The sequence below is a fragment of the Neofelis nebulosa genome, chromosome 1 (genome assembly GCF_028018385.1).
Source record: "Neofelis nebulosa isolate mNeoNeb1 chromosome 1, mNeoNeb1.pri, whole genome shotgun sequence".
NCBI classification, from domain to species: domain Eukaryota; kingdom Metazoa; phylum Chordata; class Mammalia; order Carnivora; family Felidae; genus Neofelis; species Neofelis nebulosa.
In genome coordinates, this window is record NC_080782.1 from 217536212 (window position 1) to 217543508 (window position 7297).

Below are 7297 nucleotides of genomic sequence, written 5' to 3' on the forward strand. Positions count from 1 at the left end.
AAGCAGACCTTTTCAGAACTCAGCAACTCTGCACAATGACATAAGAAATAGATAAGGACTGCCGTGTTGAATTTGCAAATGTGATTTTTACCACACTAATGAAAATAGTTCTGGTACAACCTATGCCACCTACCAGTTCATCAAGTTTGTTTTGGAGGAGAGGCACTTTTATGTCTAGCCTCCATCAGGCAGAAGGCTCATTAAAAGCAAGTAGCGTTGATGGCAAATTCACTGGTGTTTTCATGGGGGCAATGGCAACACACTATGGGTAAGAGAGGGATTATCTCTACCAACCAGCATACCAGGACAAACTTAGACCATGGGGCTCCAGATAAACTATCCATTGCTCAAGACAAGAGGCAGCCTTTTGTAAGAGAAATATTTACAGCTGGAGAGCCATGGTCTTAGAAAGAAAATGTCTTAAATGAAAGTTTATGCCTTTGTAGCTTTGCCCTTTCAGATCCCCAAATACTCCCCATCACTGTTTTCTTTTTTCCTTTTTCACTCCCACAAAGTCACTATCCCTCTGCAAGTTTGGGGAGAATGGAATTGCTGCCTATTCTGCAGCAAAATATAAAGAAAATATACCATGCTCAGTGAAAGAAACCAGTCACAAGAGGTCCCACACTGTATGATTCCTTCTATATGAAATGTTCAGAGTAAGCAAATCCATAGAGGCAGAAAGTAGATTACTGGTGATTAGGGCTGAGGTATGAGGGAAGAGGGAGATTGGGGTATGATAGCTAAAGGGTACGGAGTTTCTTCTTGAGGTAGTGAATATGTGCTAAAATTAATTGTGGTGATGGTTATGCAGCTCTGTGAATATACTAAAAAATTGTGCATTTCAAATAGGTGAATTGTATGTCATGTGAATTATAAAGCTGTTGAAAGAAAGAAAGAAAGGAAGAAAGAAAGAAAGAAAGAAAGAAAGAAAGAAAGAAAGAAAGAAAGAAAGAAAAGAAAAGAGGGAGGGAGGAAAGAGAAAACATAGTGGCCCAAGGAAGGAGTGGTGATAGTTACCTTGGCTCAACCTGGAGGCCAAGTTGTCTGCTTCCCTCTAGTGTGAGCATCCACCACCCTCTCCCGCCCACTGTACACATTTACACACACCAAAACCTATACTCCAACCATCCCAAACAATTTACATTGCCACCCAAACTCCATGCAGTTCTGTCCCTTTGAGCTTTTGCACCAGCTCCTCTCTACCTTGAATGTCTACCCACCCCCATTTCCCACCAAAACAGCTCTCATTCATCCTTCAAGAGGGGTTCAAATGTCACACTCTTCAGGATGTCTCTCCTGACCTTCCCTGATAGTTAGTGGGCTCCTCCTCTTCACCTCTGGAGGACTGTCCTACTTGCATACCTGTATTACATGACAGGGTGTTTGTCACAAGACACTGCAACCTATTTCAATGCAGATGGCACCCCCCATGAGACCACAAGCTCATGAAGGGTAAATACTACATTTTATTCATCTTGGTATCGACAAAACCTGGAACAGTGATGTCGTACAGAAGGCATCTAGAAAATATTTGCCAAATGACCCAATAGCATGGAGGTGAGATACCGCCAATGCAGGTCATGGAAAGGTGACCAGAAATCACCCCTAACTCCTGTTCACAGCAGAAACATTAATGGTTTCTCCAAGAAAGTGTCTGGGTGCCAAGTCCACCCCAAGTGGGAATCCTTCCACAGAGCTCCAGGGGCCCTTCTGGTGCTTGGGTAAGATCCAAATCTGGAGGGGAAAGGCAAATGGAGGGCACCACGTGTGGTTAGACAAAAAGAGCTGTGAACGCAAGTAGAACCACAAAGCAAGCCTTGGGTAACAAGCACAATGACAAAGCAGTTTGCGGAATGTTTTCTAGGGAAACCAAACTCCATAGAGACTGCTTGATCAGAATTGTGTTTAAAATGAAATCTGAGCATTTGCTGATATTCAGCCTAGAAGTTTCTGTACATAAAACCAGCATCCTGAACAAACGAAGCAGCCAGCCGAGCACTGACAAGAGAGGGCGAGAAGAGTGTGAAACCCAGAGGCCACCTGAACCTGAGAGAAGAGGCTACGAAGTCCAAATCCAATCTGTGGATTTTTATGTGTTTATGTTGATGGTAATGGGTAGACTTCCTAAATGTAAGTTCACCCATTCTCAAAAGTCATTATATTGACCTCATAGAGTCCAGAATTAAAGATGTCCCTCTAGGGGCGCCTGGGTGGCGCAGTCGGTTAAGCGTCCGACTTCAGCCAGGTCACGATCTCGCGGTCCGTGAGTTCGAGTCCCGCGTCAGGCTCTGGGCTGATGGCTCGGAGCCTGGAGCCTGTTTCCGATTCTGTGTCTCCCTCTCTCTCTGCCCCTCCCCCGTTCATGCTCTGTCTCTCTCTGTCCCCCCCCAAAAAAATAAATAAAAAAAAAAAAAAAAAAAAAGATGTCCCTCTAGGTCTTAAACTTATTATACTGCTATTTAAAAATATACCATTATTATGTGGATATCGTAGCTCCAGTATAACTTGCAAAGCATCACAAGCTTACGAATATAATGGAAACAACACCTCAAAGGTCGATAAAACTCTAATTAGCCATATTAAATGAATGGCACCAATAACAGTGTCTTGTTGACATTACTTCACAGCATAAATACGATGCTGGCATTTTTGAGTGTGGCATGCCTGTGACACCCTGTGCCACAGGATGACTCAATACTCCCATCACTTTCCTCAGTTCAATTTGGTGCTATACCTCCATTCACACAAAGTTTTGCGATGAGATTTGCCCTTCACTGGAGTGACTTCAGTCATAACTGTGAGTACTGAAATTAAACCAGCGTGCTAGTGATGAGTTCATCATCCAGTTGTTCCAATGATTGAATTAACTGCATAATTTTAAATTGTTTTCATATTATAAAGGTTAGATGACTATGAGTTATGTTTGCATACAGAACGTGTGGATTCCTCTTTGAGAAACATTTGATATAGATGAACCACCAATCCTGGCAGCAGTCAACCAATCTGATCACCCTTTATGCCCAATGAAAGATAAATCACTCCAGTCACCAGAAATCTTGAAGAGACAGTAGGTCCCTGCCCAGGAGAGTGTCAGTATTTAGAGTAAAAGACAGGGATCGGTACTTTCACAGTGAGCTTTCCTCCAGAAGTTACCAGCAAAGAGAAGAAATCCCAAGAAGGCAAAGGGCAGAGGGGATGACCCACCTCTCTCCTCAACAAGTCCTCCCCAGGGAAGCTTCTCTCCCAGCTGAGATCACCTCCTCTGACCCTGCTCCCCTGGTGGCCACAGTTACCAAAGCTCTGTGAACCCATTAGTTGTTTTACAACTGGCTTGTCTTGCCTTGTAACTTTTCATTTGTTTGTTGTTGTTATTTAGCTGTGGTAAAATACACATAACATATCATTGATCCTCTTAAATATTTTTAAGTGTACAGTTAGGTAGTGGTAAGTGTTTTCACGTTGCTGTACAGACACTTTCTAGAACTTTTCCATCTTGAAAAACAAACTTTATACTCGTGAAACAATAACATCCCATTTCCCTGTCTCCCTAACCAATGGAAACCACCATTCTACTTTCTGTCTCTATGAATTCGACTTCCCTAGATGCCTCATACAGTGGATTCATACAAAATTTGACCCTTTGTGATTGGCTTATTCCAGTTAACATAATGTCCTCAAAGTTCATCCATGCTGGGTATAGACCTGGTTTTCCTTCCTTTTTATGACTGAATAATCCATTGTATGTATACACTACATGTTGCTCATCAGTCCATCCATGGATCGACATTTAGGTTGCTGCCACTTTTTGGCTATTGTGAATAATGCTGCCAGGAAGCTGGATGCACTTTATTTTATTTTTTACTGAATTGGCTGGTTATTTGGGTTCTATCATATTAACATCTGAATTTTCTAGATTTCTTAATCTCCTTTTAAACCTGAGAAAAGTTTGCCTCTGAGATTTGGTGCTTTGTTTTTTCTGCAGTGTACAATTTCATATGCTTTCTGCCTCCAGGCGTGGGCACAAAGCTTCATGGGTGACAGGTTATAATGGCTAGACTCCAGAACATCCTGCAGGAACATATAAACATGTGTGTAGACAATGATGTTTGATTCAGCTTCCCAGAGGAGGAGAGCTAAGAGGGGTGTCATTCTAAGCCATCAGCCACAGGGCTTCACGTCACTGTGGTAAGATCCTGGTGTATCCTCCGAAGGATCCTGCCATAGAGCTTTGGGAAGCCTCCTCCCTCACCAACCTTCCATTCCAAGGATTTCACAAATGCTTCAGTGGAAGCTACCTCTCTTATAAGTGATGAAGGCAGCCCAAAGTTAGCTGCAAATTGAAGGTGGAGGCTGTCATCCATGATGATGCCTTTCCTGTTAGGGACACACAAAATGTGCTATGACATGTGGAGGATCACTTAGAATGCCACCATCTAACAGCTGCCGCACACACACACACACACACATCCCACAGAAAAGTGGCAGCTGATGTCTACAGCCCGCTGACCTGAAATCCATCCTCCCAGACTCAGGGGCCATGCACAAGTTCATCTTAACGCAGGTCAATTTTCTCCTGGTCAGAGAAAATAATTCCCACAGAGCACACTTATTCCTCCCAACTGGTCTCATGAGAAAACATCTTCCCCACACCACATGAGAACTTGTGTTTTCACAAAAGGGGAAACCTCAGACGTGTCTTCCCTCTCTGGGTCAACAGCTGCTCAAGGCGCCCCCCGGGCTTTCTCTGGTTGGAACTGGGTCTTCTCTCCCTGCACACCTGGAACCAGGTAGAAGAAGGAACTCACGGAGGCTGAGGGGTAAAAGGTGGAAGAGTCCACTTTCTTAGCAGACTTAAATGGTACCCACCTGCTGAGAGGAGGAAGCAAGAGGAAGAGGATTGAGCCCTGGGCTGAAAACCCTCCCAGAAGACCTGGATCCCAGGGTGGGCTGCTTCCTCCTTTTCCCTATATTGTGAAGCCGATGTGAAGGCCAAACATAATTTGTGAAAATGTTTTGTAAAGGGTAAAATGCTTTACACATGGAAGGCATTGTTGCTTTGTAAAAATAAATAAATAAATTTAATAAAAATAATTGTCCTGCTCTGAAACATTTTGTTCACAATTTTAATGGCTCCGGGGTAGGATTTGGTTTTAGGAAAGAGCCAACGATTATACAAAGCATCAGCTACATCCCCCCAGGCCTGAATCCTGTCCAGGATCAAAGGGCTGCTTTAAGATCAAAAGGCTCTGCAATCCTGAAACCAAGCCTGGATCTGCCTCACCCTAGTGCTCCTAGAGGGGACCAGCTCCACAAAACAGGAAACATCCCCTCCTCTTTGTTCCCGGGCAAGCTTAGTTCCTACCTTTTTTTCCCATCTGCATGACTTACTTATTTTATGACTGGAGGTTTGCACCTCTTAATTCCCATCACCTATTTCACCCATCCCCTTACTTTCCTCCCCTCTGGTAACCCCTAGTTTGTTCTCTGTATTTATGAGCCTGTTTCTGTCATTTTATTTGTTTGTTCATTTGTTTTGTCTTTCAGATTGCACATGCAAGTGAAACCCTACAGTATTTGTCTTTCTTTGCCTGACTGATTTCACTTAGCATAATAATACCCTCTAGCTCCCCCATGCTATTGCAAATGGCAAGATCGCATTGTTTTTATGGCTGATATGATTCTATTATATAGATCTATTATATATATATATAATAGATATATATGTATGTATGTATGTATATCACATCTTCTTTATTCATTCATTTTTTGATGGACACTTGGGTTGCTTCCATATCATGGCTATTATAAATGATGCTGTAATAAACAGGGGTGCATATATCTTTTCAAATTAGGTTTTTGTTTTCTTCAGGTAAATATTCAGTAGTGGAATTACTGGATCATATGGAGGCATTTCTATCTTTAATTTTTTGACGCATTTCTATGCTGTTTTCCACAGTGGTTACACCAATTTACATTCTCACCAACAGTGCACAAGGGTTCCTTTTTCTCCACATCCTTGGCAACACTTGATATCGCTTGTCTTTTTGATACTAGCCATTCTGGCTGGAACAAGGTGATATCACATTGTGGTTTTGATTTGCACTGCACTCGTAATTGGTGATGTTGAGCATCTTTTCATATGTCTGTTGCGTTTGTATGTCTTCTTTGGAAAAATGTCCATTTGATTCTCTGCCTATATTTAATTGGCTTCCTTGGGTTTTTTTGGTGTTGAGTTGTATAAGTTCTTTATATATTTTGGATATTAACCCCTTATCTAATATATCATTTGCAAATATCTTCTCCCATTCAGTTGCTTTTTTGTTTATATGAAACCACAGAAGACCCTGAGTTGCCAAAACAATCTTGAAAAAAGAAGAACAAGGCTGGGGGTATCATAATCACAGATCCAAGGTATAGTAATCAAAACCATATGGTACTGGCCCATAAACAGACACATAGATCAATGGAACAGGATAGAGAGTCAAGAAATAAACCCACACGTATATAGTCAATTGATCTATAATAACGGAAGCAAGAATATGCAATGGGGAAAGATAGTCTCTTCCATAAATGGTGTTGGAAAAACTGGACAACTACATGCAAAAGAATGAAACTCGACCACTTTGTTTCACCATATACAAAATTAACTCAAAATGGATTAAAGACCTAAATGTGAGACCTGAAACCATAAAATTCCTGAAAGAAAACATAAGCAGTAATCTCTTGGATATGGGCCCTAGCAATGTATTTATGGATATGTCTCTTCACGCAAGGGAAACAAAAGCAAAAATAAACTATTGAGACTACACCAAAATAAAACGGTTTCGCACAGCAAAGGAAACGTATTTGTCAAAAAACAATAGTTTCCACTTTTATCTACTTCCCTACCCGGAAGCAATGAATGCTCACAGAGCTTAATCAGGGCAAAGTCAGAAGGGAGCAGGGCAGACAGATGACCTAGCGTCTCAATGGTGGGCACAGAAGGAAGTGTTCTTTGCTTTACATACATTCTCAAAACGATCAATGGAAATATCAACGGAAATGATCAATGAAACAGGAAATATCACCATTAGAAGGAAATACAAGAGTGCCTTTCCTGTTTTATCATGAACCTCTAGTGATAAAAATTCTACTAGAAATAAGTTTGCATAAGATGTCCGATTAGAATACATTTCTGTCCCTCTCTTTCACCCCCTGCCACAATGGCCTCTACTTCTCTCAGAAAAATGAAAATCATGGTAGTTTCTTCCAGGTACTCATTCATTTCCCCATCCTAAGCAGTATCCTCCTCCTC